Source organism: Carcharhinus amblyrhynchos, unplaced genomic scaffold, assembly GCF_965287045.1.
Source record: "Carcharhinus amblyrhynchos unplaced genomic scaffold, sCarAmb.v2.hapA scaffold_44, whole genome shotgun sequence".
Lineage (NCBI taxonomy): Eukaryota > Metazoa > Chordata > Chondrichthyes > Carcharhiniformes > Carcharhinidae > Carcharhinus > Carcharhinus amblyrhynchos.
In genome coordinates this window covers 255,659-269,647 of record NW_027649785.1, presented here as the reverse complement: position 1 = coordinate 269,647, position 13,989 = coordinate 255,659, and the positions used below count along the sequence as shown (strand labels likewise).

The window sequence follows — 13,989 nt, the reverse complement described above, 5'->3', positions numbered from 1 at the left end:
GATAGATTAACTTAGTGCGAGGTAGGTCCATTCAAAAGTCTGATGGCTGCAGGTAAGAAGCTGTTGTTGAGTCGGTTGGTACATGACCTCAGAGTTTTGTAACCTTTTCCCGACGGAAAACTGTCACTCCACCCTAGCATCCGAAGTGGCTTTATATCAAATTTTGTTGGGTTCTGCTCTGATGGAGAGCCTATGGACGTTTTGCCCCATAATGGCTGCTGTGGAAGTTGTGGTTGTCGCAAGGTGTTTACATGGGCCACTGTGGTGACATTGCCAAACTCTCCGTAATCCAGGAAGTGTTTGCTGTTCATACAGCCCCTTATCGTGGCTAGTTATCGACTTTCCAATTGTCCTCAAATATCTGCCCAGCTAGCTAGTGAGAGGTGAGCACATCACCTCCAGCTGGAACAATTCGACTGAGGGTAGTTGAGTCGAACTAGCAGTGAAAATACTTTTCTTTCTCAAAAACCAACAGAAGCACTTTAACTGGAGGTCCCCATAATTCAGACATGGCCGAAGTATTTGAAATAGGGACACACTCTACTTTTTAAAATCAATCCATGGGATATTGGGTGTCATTGACAAGGCCAGCATTTGATGCCCATTCCTAGTTGCCCCTTGAACTGAGCGTCTCGTTAGACCACTTCAGGGGACTGTTCAGCTCGACCACATTGCATTGGCTCTGGAGTCACATGTAGGCCAGACCGGGTGAGGTTTGGCAGATTTCCTTCCCCAGAGGGGCATGAGTGAACCAGATGGGGTTCCCAGACGCCATTACTGAGACTGGCTTTAAATTCCAGATTTATTTGAATGAGTTGAATTGAAAAGCCCACCTTTTGTGTGGATTTTGTACCCATGTTGCCAGAACACTCGCATGGGCCACTGGTTCAACATCGTTACCGCACGCCACTCTTTCCCCAGAGCAGGTGTCGACTAAAATAATTACAGAAAATAAGGAGATCGGCAACGTTTTGGAAAAGGCTGTGGGATGTGTGCAGTAAATGTAATGTTGATGTTGGGTTGTTGCTTTCTTTTTTTCCTTTGCTACTATTTAAATGCTGCCCTCCCAACAGTCTATGCTGTGTAAGCTTGAGGTCACCCACTGCCTGTGTTTTCATTCTCACCAGACCCTGTGCTCGCTTATCCTGCATCACTTCCTGGTGGAAGTGGGTGTGACTGTGTGTTGATTCTAATCTTGTCCTTGCTTTAAAATGCCTCTGCCTTTTCCCCTCCCTGTCACTCTAGGCTTCTCCAACCCACAATTTGGATGTATCTGCATTCCTCCAATTCTGACAATTGGCACCTCTGATCTGGTATCACTCCTCCACTGTGCTTGTAGCTGCTCTGGTCTAAAACTCGAGAATATCCTGCCCACACCTCTTTCTGATTTGAATTGATTTACTGTTGCCACATGTATTGGGATACAGTGAAAAGTGTTGTTTCTTGCACGCTATACACACAAAGCATACTGTTCGGAGAGTACAAAGGGGAGAAAGAAAGGAGAGAGTGCAGAATGTAGTGTTACAGTTAAACCTAAGGTGTAGAGAAAGGTCAGCTTGATACGAAGTAGACCCACTGAAAAGTCTGAAGGCATCAGGGAAGAAGTTGTTTTTGAATTGTTTGGTACGTGACGTCTGACTTTTGCATCTCTTTCCTGATGGAAGAAGGTGGAAGAGAGAATGTCCGGGGTGTGTGGGGTCCTAGGTTATACTGGCTGCTTTACCGAGGCAGCGGGAAGTGTAGACAGAGTCAATGGATGGGCGGCTGGTTTGTGTGATGGACTGGGCAACGTTCACAACACTTTGTAGTTTCTTGCGGTCTTGGGCAGAGCAGGAGCCATACCAAGCTGTGGTACATCCCGGAAAGAATGCTTTCTATGGTGCATCTGTAAAAGTTGGTGAGAGTCGTAGCAGACGTGCCAAATTTCTTCAGCCTCCTGAGAAAGTAGAGGCATTGGTGGGCTTTCTTAGTTATAGTCTCAGCATGGAGGGACTAGGACAGATTGTTGGTGACCTGGACACCTAGAAACTGGAAACTCTTGAATATTTCCACTTCACCATTGATGTGGGCAGTGTCTTGTGAAACTGCGAGATAGGGAGTTGTGACAATATATAGAGAGTGTTTGGGTATTTAAATTGAGGTACAGTCCTTGAAAGTTTGCTGCAGCAATCACTCCATGACCCTACCTCATGAAACTCTTTCCATTTTTGAGAAGGGCATAACTTTCAGGTGATCTAATTGAGTTTTCAGGACTATGAAGAATTGATGCAGTTGAATTATTAGTGTAAGCTAGCTGGGGTGGAGAGAGGAGGAATTTTTAAAAAATTCCAACTGACAAGGGAAATAAGGTTAATTTCTTCAGCAAAAGCTTATAGCAAATAGAATCACAGAATCGCTACAGTGTAGAAAGAGGCCGTTCGGCCCATCAAGTATGCACCAATCACAATTCCACCCAGGCCCTATCCCTGTAACCCTACATATTTACCTCGCTAATCCCCCGACACTAAGGGACAATTTAGCATGGCCAGTCCACCTAATCCGCACATCTTTGGACTAGGAGCATCCGGAGGAAACCCACGCAGACACGGGGAAAATGTGCAGACTCCACACACAGTCAGTCACCTGAGGCTGGAATTGAACCAAGGTCTCTGACGGTTTGAGGCAGCAGTGCTAACCACTATGCCACCCTCTGTTACCAGAGACACAACTATTACTTAAAATGAAGGATATGATGGGATAAAGAGAATGATCTGTAAAAACAACTATTGTGCTTAAACTTGTTTTAAAAAGTCTTGTGTTATTGCATGATAATTTATGGGTAGCAATGATGGTATTGTTGAATATTGGGGAAATAGTGGCAAGGCAGTGCCCCTTTAAGGGGCTGTTCCTTTAATGTGTCCCTCAGTTTATTTGATTTAATTTACTTGGTTAGTAGGTCTACCTCAAAATAGGTTATTGTCACATTGCTGACAACCCGGGGGTCCAGGCTAATGCTCTGGGGTCGCAAGTTCAAATCCTATCATAGCAGCTGATGGAATTTAAGAACATAAGAAATAGGAGCAGGAGTAGGCCATCTAGCCCTTCGAGCCTGCCCCACCATTCAATAAGATCATGGCTGATCTGAAGTGGATCAGTTCCACTTTCCCGCTTTCTCCCCATAACCCTTAATTCCCCTATCTATCAGAAACCTATCTACCCGTGACTTAAATATATTCAGCGAGGTAGCCTCCACCACTTCAATGGGCAGAGAATTCCAGAGAGTCACCACCCTTTGAGTGAAGAAGTTCCTCCTCAACTCCGATCTAAACTGCCCCCCCAAATTTGAATTCAATTCATAAAATATTTGGAAGTGAAAGTTAATCCAAGTAATGGTGGCCATGAATCTATCATCGATTGTCGTAAAGGGCGGCACTGTCTGTGCGGGGTCTGCATGTTCTCCCTGTGTCTACATGGGTTTCCTCCGGGCGCTCCAGTTTCTCCTCTCACCGTGAAACGTGTGCCGGCTAGGTGCATTGACTGTGATAAATTCTCCCTCAGTGTACCCGAACAGGCACCAGAGTGTGGCGACTAGGGGATTTTCACAGTAACTTCACTGCAGTGTTAATGTAAGCTTACATGTGACACTAATAAGCTTTTAAAATCTCACCTGGTGCACTAATGGAAATCTGCTGTCCTTACCCGGTCTGGCTTGTAGGTGACTCCAGACCCAAACAAACATGGTTGGCTCTTAAATGGCCCCAGCAAGCCGTTCAAGGGCAATTAGACATGGGCAGCAAATGCTGGCCAGCAATGCCACCATCTCATGGATGAGTAAACAATAAATAATATTGTGCCTTCGTCATGGACAGATCCATGCACACTGCAGTGCTGCACACTGAATGACTGTTGCATTAAGATGCACGGGCGCCCAAACCAGCACACTGTCATCTCTGGAAAATCTCAGCAGGTCTGATAGCATCTATGGAGAGAGAATAGAGCCAAAGTTTCTGAGTCGGGATGACCCTCAACATGTTGGCTCTGTTCTCTCTTCACAAACGCTGTCTAGACCTGCTGAGATTTTCTGTTTCCGTTTCAGATTCCAGCATCCGCAGTATTTTGTGCTGTTATGACGCTGTCATCGCTTTCCCATAGTGGAGCAGTCGCTTTGGAGGATGTATTTGAGTTTGAAGGTAATTTTGTACGGCTGGAATCGGGTCTTGGGCGGTCAGGTAGCGAGAGTAACACTTGTGTCTCACCTTTCTTACCCTCCAGAATATCTTGAAGTATTTGCCAGCCAATCAACTGCCTTTTGAGCTGTGGTCACTTGCGTGGGTAATGAAGTCTCAAGTGGCAATGGCCAGTTAAGCTGCTTTTTTTGGTGGTGGCAGAGGGAGTGATGTTGGCTGGGCTACTTGGCTGCTAAGGTGACACTTGGATGAACTGTATAAATTGCTCAGGTTTTGAGTGTGTAACTTGATGCTATCCAAGCCTGTGATTGCACAGTACAGTGTGTAATTGGCAGATCCGTATTCATGCCTTTCACACACACAGTCCCATTTGATGTACCTGTCACAAGCATTGAATGGAGTCTCAGTTGCAAGCTCTGTTGAGCTGACACTATAAATATATTGTCATTTTTGGCCAAGTTTTCTCGCCTTCAGGAAGGCTCCAGCACCAGCTGCGGAGCCTGTCCTCGGGTAACTTATCCAAATGGCTGTTTTCCACGTAAGCTCCACTGGATTCAAGACAGGCCATTTACTGACTGACATCACAGCTGAAGCCATTCTTGTCGCTGTCTCATACTTGCCTGCACACACTCCAGCGGTGATCAGCAGCAACTGAAGTTGCTCTTTCTCCCTCACCAACATGTTAAACCTTCCTCCAGTCACTAGTTTTGCTCCCTTAATGGCAGCGTTTTTGGACATACTGCTTGGCAGTTCACAGCTGCAGTTTTTTTTTTGATTTGATTTATTATTGTCACATGTATTGACATACAGTGAAAAGTATTATTTCTTACGTGCCATAGACAAAGTATACCATTCATAGAGAAGGAAATGAGAGAGTACAGAATGTACTGTTACAGCTAGGGTGTAGAGAAAGATCAACTTAATGTGAGGTAAATTCATTCAAAAGTCTGACAGCAGCAGGGAAGAAACTGTTCTTGAGTCGGTCGGTACATGATCTCAGGCTTCTGTGTCTTTTTTCCCGATGGGAGAAGGTGGAAGGGAGAATATCCGGGGTGCGTGGGGTCCTTAATTATGCTGGCTGCTTTGCCGAGGCAGTGGGAAGTGTAGACAGAGTCAATGGGTGGGAGGCTGGTTTGCGTGATGGATTGGGCTACATTCATGACCTGTGTAGTTTCTTGTGGTCAGTGCTTAGTTCCACCCAGTCTTCGTATTTCATGTTTCCAGTGCGTCGTGTGTTAACTATAACTCCGTTTTGTACTTGGGATCTGAGTGTGTGTTTAATAGTGTTTATGGTGTGACTGTAAAATTAAATGCTGTGATTATGTTTGTAACAGTAGGATCTTTGCTAGAATATGAACAGGACCTGTATAAGACCCTGGTCAGACCCCACTTGGAGTACTGTGCTCAGTTCTGGTCACCTCATTACAGGAAGGATGTGGAAGCCATTGAAAGGGTGCAGAGGAGAGTTACAAGGATGTTACCTGGATTGGGTGGCTTGCCTTATGAGGATGGGTTGAGAGAGCCCGATCTTTTCTCCTTTGAGAGATGAAGGATGAGAGGGGACCTGATAGAGGTGTATAAGATGGTGAGAGGTATTGATCAGGTGAACTCTTGGATGCTTTTCCCCAGGGCTGAAATGGCTGCCACGAGAGGAGACAGGTTTAGGGTGCTGGGGTGTAGGTACAGAGGAGATGTCAGGGGTAAGTTTATCACTCAGAGGGTGGTGAGTGAGTGGAATCAGCTGCCGTTGGTGGTGGTGGAGGCAAATTCGTTAGGAGACTTCTGGATGAGTACATGGGACTTAATGGGATTGAGGGTTATAGGAAAGCTTAGTAGGTAGAGATAAAGATCGGCGCAACTTGTGGGCCGAAGGGCCTGTTTGTGCTGTCATTTTTTTCTATGATTCTATGAGGACCAAGCCTTGTGCAAGATTGCATTGTTGCGCGTCCTTTTTAATCGAATCTCCCTTCCTTGATAAATGAAAATAGCAGATGTTTCTTCTGTCTGGATTGGACTTGCCTTCGTCCCTGTATGGATGGAGTTGATGGCCTGAGAGGTTTGGAAGTAGATCTGTTTGCTTTCCTGCCCAGCCTGGTGGGTTTTGGAGGGTCTGTCGTATCCTTTGGCGTATTCCAGTTGGAGTTCCTGTATTTGCACAATTCCCTTTGCTCAAGAATTGAGGAGCAGCAGCAGACTTCGAAGAAAAGTACCATTATGGAATGCCAGTAAATGACTGCCATTGCCTGTTGGCAAGTTTGTGTCACACAAGTGCCAGGCAATGGCCACCTCCAACAAGAGAGAGTTTAATCTTCGCCACTTGACATTCAATGGCATTGCTGAATCCCCCACTACCAGTATCCTGGGGGTTAGCATGGACAAGAAACTCAACTGGATGAACCCTTTAAATACAGCGGCTACAAGAGCAGGTCGGAGGCTGGGAATTCTGTGGTGAGTAACTCACCCCCTGACCCTCCAAAGCCTGTCCACCATCTACAAGGCACACGTCAGGTGTGTGATGGAATACTCCCCACTTGCCTGGAATGGTGCAGCTCCAACAACACTCAAAGCTCCACACCATCCAGGACAAAGCAGCCTGCTTGATTGCTATCCCTTCAACAAACCTTCAGTCCCTCCACCATCGATGCACAGTGGCAGCAGTGTGTACCATCTACAAATGCACTCCAGGAACTCATCAAAACTCCTCAGGCCGCACCTTCCAAACCCACAACCACTTCCATCTAGAAGGACAAGGGCAGCGGATACCTGGCAACACCACCACCTGATGTACATTTCCAGCCCACACCATCCTGACTTGGAAATATCTCACCGTTCCTTCAGTGTCACTGGGTCAAAACCCTGGAATTCCTTCCCTGACAGCACTGTGGGTGCACTTACACCTTGGGGATTGTAATGATGCTAGAAGACAGGTCACCACCCACTTCTCAAGGGAGAATAAGGATGGATGTTAAGTGTTGGCGTAGCCAGTGACGTCCACATCCCATAACATCAGTTATAAAAATAGATCAACAGAGCATGGATGAAGATGCTGTAAGTACTGAACACGTTTGCCCAGTGCTTCCCAAACATTTTCCCAGCACGATCCCATTTCAGTGGCTCAGAATTCGTGTGAACTTGAGATGAAACCTTTTGAGGGGGGGAGGGGTGGTTGGGTGAATGAGAGTGGTAGAGTGACGGAGTGGTTTTGGGAGTGAAAGGAATTGCGTGTGAAGGGAGTTGACGCAAGTCCAGGTCTTCCCCAATGAAGCCCTGCCTCTTCACAAGTCGTATTTTTGCAGCAGGAATCATACCCCAGAGGGCTGTCCATAAAGCCAGAATGCAAGGAAAAAAAAACCAAATTCTGGCCATGCCTACTGCCCATTCCTCATTGGCCTGTGAAGTAGTTTTTTTTATGCCAATGGCTTGCCAGGCCACTTTGTAGTAAGTTGAATGAGCCCTGTCACGTTTACCTGACTCCAGAGTGGCTGTCCCTCCAACCCTGCAGAATGGGCCTTCCAGGATAACCACAGCATCGATATCTTTAGCAAAGAGGAGGCTTTGGATTTCACAACACTGGAAGGAATTGATGATGGAGCAAAATTGTGTATTAAGGACTAGCTCAGTGGTTAAAAACTGGACGGTGTGGACAAGTTGGGCCGAAGGGCCTGTTTCCATGCTGTAAACCTCTAATTCTAAGCTTGGGGTGGCATTTTCACTCAAAAAACTCACAGATGAAAGGTGCAGGGAGAGGTATTGAAGAGATCAGTGTATGGGGGCGGAGGGCAAGTTAAGTGAAAGCCTCTTTCTGAGATGGAAGAAGTGAGGGATAGGTGAGATTGTGGGTTGTGGTGAGGAGATTGGTAAGAGGAGTATGAGGAGCAGGCAGGGAGTTGAGGAATAGGGTGGGAAGCAGGGGTCAAAGGATACAGTGATTGTTGGTTCATGAGGTTGGAGTTTCCTTAGCCCACATCTTGCTTTAGCCTTGGGAGCAGATGTCTTGGTAATTCTGCCCCAGCCTGGTGTTGATGCTACCGATTATTCTGACAGAGAATTAGAATGGTCCAAAGTTGCTGTTGGTTCGTGGTAACAAGCTCGGATTTTGGCAGCTGGATGTTGGCTGTGTAAGTGTCGTGCTCACCTGTGTTGAGAATGTGGTTGTAAAAACAGGTTTCCTCCAGGTGCTCCGGTTTCCTCCCACCGTCCGAAAGATGTGCTGGTTAGGGTGCATTGGCTGTGCTAAATTCTCCCTCAGTGTATCCAAACAGGTGCCGAAATGTGGTGACTAGGGGATTTTCGCAGTAACTTCATTGCAGTGTTAATGTAAGCCTACTTGTGACTAATAATTAAACTTATTTTAATCAGCGTGCACTCTGCGCAGGCAGGCCCAGTCTTTTATCACTTTATGCTGCTGCAGACTCCAGGCCTACTGCTCATATCTGTGTCTTTGTGATGTTGTGACAATGTGCTGTGTAAATCGCACTGCAGTCGACATTTCTCCCTTACTTAAATGTTTCAGAAATAACTCCCAGGGCAGCCTGGTGACAACTAGTACAAAGGTTCCCAAGTTGAAGACTGATCATGTTTCAGCCTCTCTGGCACTTGGTCAGGTGGGAGGAGAGGAGGTGTTGTAAGTTCAGCCTCAGCCAAGGTGACAAGTAGAAAACCTGCCGGCTTAATTTCCTCCTCCCTCCTCCTCCTCCCTCCCTCCCTCCCTCCCTCCCTCCCTCCCTACCTCCCCCCCCCCCCCCCCTACGTAGTTCAAAGTTTTACATTATAGAAGTGAATTTCAGATCACTTCCTTTCACGTTGGCACCGTGGTTAACACAGCTGCCTCACAGCACCAGGGACCTGAGTTCGATTCCCGGCTTGGGTCACTGTCTGTGTGGAGTCTGCACGTTCTCCCCGTGTCTGTGTGGGTTTCCTCTGGGTGCTCCGGTTTCCTCTCACAGTCCGAAAGACGTGCTGGTTCGGTGCATTGGCCATGCTAAATTCTCCCTTAGTGTACCCGATCAGGCACCGTAGCGTGGCGACTAGGGGATTTTCACAGTGACTTCATTGCAGTGTTAATGTAAGCCTATTTGTGACACTAATAAATAAACTTAAACTTTCACGACATGAGGTGCCTCACTACACCCACTTTGACAGGTTATATTTGCAATGTACATTTAGATTTCATGTCAAGCATTCTCTGATGTGTGAAGAGTTTTTACAAGTTTCCACCTCCTCAGGGAGGGCTAGCTGCTGTGGGAGATGGAGGGGGGGCTCACTGTGTATCTCCCGCAGGAAGGCTGGCCACTGCTGAGAGGTGAACCTCACCACTACTGCTCCTTTGACCAGAGGGGAGAAAACTATGGGCAGACAGACTGAAATAACCATCTCTGTCTCAGATTTTTCCATATTTCTCCTGCTACTTGGCACCATAGTGGAACTGTTTGATTAGATTTATTATTGTCACGTGTATTGGGATACAGTGAAAAGTATTGTTTCTTGCACGCTATACAGACAAAGTATACTGTTCATAGAGAAGGAAAGGAGACAGTGTAAAATGTAGTGTTACAGTCATAGCTAGGGTGTAGAGAAAGATCAACTTTATGCAAGTTAGGTCCATTCAAAAGTCTGACAGAAGCAGGGAAGAAGCTGTTCTTGAGTTGGTTGGTACGTGACCTCAGACTTTTGTATCTTTTTCCCAGTGGGAGATGGTGGAAGAGAGAATGTCCAGGGTATGTGGGGCCCTTAATTATGTTGGCTGATTTGCCGAGGCAGCTTGAAGTGTAGACAGAGTCAATGAATGGGAGGCTGGTTTGACTGATGGACTGGGCTACATTCATGACTTTTTGTACTTTCTTGCAGTTTTGTTCGGGGCTGGAGCCATACCAAGCTGTTCTTTCCTGTACCACATCCAGTTAGTTGCACCTTGACTTCCACTTACTGCCTTCCCTGGGAACTTGCTGGACTGTCGCGCGCACCACCGCCACTGCCACCCTGCGCCCGCCACCGCCCCAGAGCAAATTCCCCTTGCATTTTGCTCCGTCCAGATTTTATTTTTAACTGCATCCCCTGGGACTTATCAACCCTTTGCCACAGTGAACAGTTTGCCTGGATCGTTTTTGTTAAGGTTGGGGATAATTTTACTCTTGCTGAATGGGCAGTGTTTGCAGCTGATGAGACTTGGGTTGTGTTGTGGAAAATCACAGAGGGGCCGGGGTCAGCACCTCTGCGTGCTGCTTACCTCTGCTGCTGTGCCATAGCAAGGATTCCACAGAGTAGTAATTGATTCCAAGATGTGTTGAAGGCATCTGGCATGGTTCATACATCCTGCAGCATTACATCCAGTCGCTTCTGTGAGGCATCCCTTAAATGCTGACTGGATGAGAGATCCACTATTAGGGAATGGGCTTCAAAGAGAGGGATTCTGAAGGGTTTGTGAAAGGAGGAAAGTGAGGCAGAGGGGCTGAGGAAGGATATTCCAGAGCTTGGGACCCAGGTAACTAAAGGTAAGGCCAGCAAGGTGGAGTAATTAAAATCGGGGATGCGTAAGAGATTGGAATTAGATGAACACACATGTCACAGAAGGTTGTGGACTGGAGGCGATTACAGAGCTTGGAAAAGTGAGGCCCTGGAAGGATTTGAAAATGTAGTTGAGAAACCCAAGATAACCTTAGTGTTGAAAATGGACGAGGCAATAATGAGCTACAATTGTTACCCTGAACTGGGATTAGTGATGGGTAGCAAGGGGTTACAATCATTACTGTCATCAAGAACTTGCCTTTGTAAAGCGCCTTTCACCATCTCAGGAACTGATGCTCTTTACAGTCAGTGCAATACTTTGGAAAGAGAGTCACTAAATGCAGCAACCAAATTGGGTACAGCAAGGAACAGCAACTTGTCAAATGACTGGATAGTTTAATTTGATTTATTATTGAGGTGGAGATGTTGGTGTTGGACCGTGGTAAACACAGTAAGAGTCTCAGGTTAAAGTCCAACAGGTTTATTTGGAATCACGAGCTTTCGGAGAACTGCTCCTTCATCAGGTGGAAGAGAGAATGTCCGGAATGTGTGGGGTCCTAGATTATGCTGGCTGCTTTTCCGAGGCATTGAGAAGTGTAGACAGTGTAAATGGTTGGGAGGCTGGTTTGCGTGATGGACTGGGCTACATTCACAACTCTTTGTAGTTTCTTGCAGTCTTGGTCAGAGCAGGAGCCCATACCGAGCTGTGATACATCCCAGAAAGAATGCTTTCTATGGTGCATTTGTAAATATTGGTGAGAGCCGTATTGGACAAGCCAAATTTCCTTAGCCTCTTGAGAAAGTGGAGGCGTTGGTGGGCTTTCTTAACTATAGCATCAGCATGGAGGGGCCAGGACAGGTGGTTGGTGATCTGAACACCTCAAAACCTTTCATTTTTGCAGTGTGTGGGCGCCAGGAACTCGCTGCCAGGGGAGGTAGTGGAAGTGGATATGATAGTGATCTTTAAGGGGTGTCTGGATAAATACATAAATAGTTTGGGAATAGAGGGATATGGTCCCCGGAAGGGTAGGGTGTTTTAGTTCAGACGGTGCAGGCTTAGAGGGCCGAAGGGCCTGTTCCTGTGCTGTAATTTTCTTTGTTCTTTGTTTGCTGTTTGTTGGTGCAGAACTAATTATTGACAGAATCCAGTGGTGAGTGGCTTGTCAGACCCCTTGTTCCCATTCACTCAGGGAGCTTTTGTGTCTAACTTAGAGGACCTCAATTTAACACCTGATCTGTGACACAGCAGCAGCTCCTTCAGCCCAGTCTAAACTAAAACAGGCTCGGAATTCACAACCTTCTCACCATGAGGTGCTGCCTGCTGAACATCACAGCAATGCTAGTCATGAATGTGAAGTTTTGAGTTGTGAAACAGTACAGCTCCAGGTGCATGCGTAGCTTGTCTGGGCAGGTGGTGTTGATGGATTTAGACTGGGTCATGCTGATGATCTGTGGACCATTCATTGTATCCCTCAGCACAGAAGGACATAGTTTGGTTCATTCTGACTGTGCTGACAGTATGTTTGGGAGGGATAGTTACTGAACGCATTGACTGTGCAAACAGGCATCTTTTCTCCTCTTAGAATGATCTCGATTTTATGGTTCAAATTGTTTGTGGGGTGAAGGCAAGGTCAGCACTTACTGGCCATCCCTAATTGGGTAGCGATGAACCACCTTCTGGAACTGCTGCAGCCCGTGTGATGTAGGTACACCCACAGTGCTGTTAGGGAGGGAGTTCCAGGGTGTATGATTTGGAGAGGAGCTTGCGGATGATGGTGTAACATCCAAATATGTCCCCTGCTGTCGTTGTCTTTCTGAGGTTGCAGTTTGAAAGGTTCTCTAGGAGGGACCTCAGTCAGTTGCTACACTTCATCTTATCAACTGCTCTTACTGTGTACTGGTGTCGGATGGGATGCCAAACATGCAGACTGATTTTGTGAGATGGTGTCAAGCTCCTTGTGTGTTGTTGGAGCTGCACTTGGAGAAACAGAGGGGAATGTAACATCTCAAAGTTTGTAGTTGATACCAACTTGGGTGTTAGGGTGAATTGTGACAGGGATGCAGAGATCTTCCAGCATCATCTGGACTGTTGGGTGAGTGGGCAAATCAAAGGCAGATGCAGTATAATTTGGATAAATGTCACTTTGGAAATAAAAACAAGAAGTCAGATTACTACCTGAATGGCTGTAAATTGGGAGAGGGGAGTGTGCAGAGGGATCTGGGTGTCCTTGTGCACCAGTAACTGAAGATAAGCATGCAGGTGCAGCAGGCAGTAAAGAAGGCAAATGGTATGTTGGCCTTCATTGCGAGAGGTTTTGAGTACAGGAGCTGGGGTGTGTTGTTGCAATTATACAGGGCCTTGGTGAGACCACACCTAGAGTATTGTGTGCAGTTCTGGTCTCCTTTCCTGAGGAAGGATGTTCTTGCTCTTGAGGGAGTGGAGTGAAGGTTTACCAGGCTGATTCCGGGCATGGCGGGACTGATGTATGAGGAGAGATTGACTAGGTTAAGATTGTTTTTGCTGGAGTTCAGACGAATGAGGGGGGCATCTCATAGAGACTTTGTAAAATTCTAACAGGACTAGACACGGTAAATGCAGGGAAGATGTTCCCAATGGTGGGGGAGTCCAGAACCAGGGGTCACAGTCTGAGGATTCAGGGTAGACCATTTAGGATGGAGGTGAGGAGACATTTCTTCACCCAGAGAGTGGTGAGCCTGTGGAATTCATTCCCACAGGAAGTAGTTGATGCCAAAACATTGAATGTATTCAAGAGGCAGTTGGATATAGCAATTGGGGCAAATGGGATCAAAGGTTATGGGGAAAAAGCAGGATTGGGCTATTGAGTTGGATGATCAGCCATGATTGTAATGAATGGAGGAGCAGGCTCGAAGGGCCAAATGGCCTCCCCTGCCCCTATCTTTTATGTTTCTATGCTAAGTATAGTACCACCTTGCTGTTAGTGCTACTGAATGGTGTCTAGGGCTTATTGCATGCATGTGTAGACTGCCTCATTACCTGGGATATTGTGACTGTGATAAAACATGACAATCAGCAGTGAATATCCTCACTTCTGACTCTATGTTGGAGGAAAAGTCAACTGAAGCACCTGGAGCTGCTTTTCTTTCTAAAATTCAATGAACTTTTGTGTTTTGCAAGACATTAATAAATTTCATTGACCTGCATCATGGAACCATAGAATCCTGACAGTGCAGGAGGAGGCCATTTGGCCCATCAAACCTGTACTGACTCTTCAGAAGAGCATCTTACCCAACCCCCGCCCACCCTATCCCCATAACCCCATTGCATTTACCATGGTTA

At 46.6% G+C, this 13,989-nt stretch overlaps 1 protein-coding gene across 2 annotated transcripts in view; it reads left to right on the top strand.

Moving 5' to 3' along the window:
* The window catches only part of LOC145337191 (metastasis-associated protein MTA1-like), a 113,391-nt gene that overhangs the window by 11,569 nt on the left and 87,833 nt on the right, over positions 1-13,989 (top strand). The window lies entirely within an intron of this gene.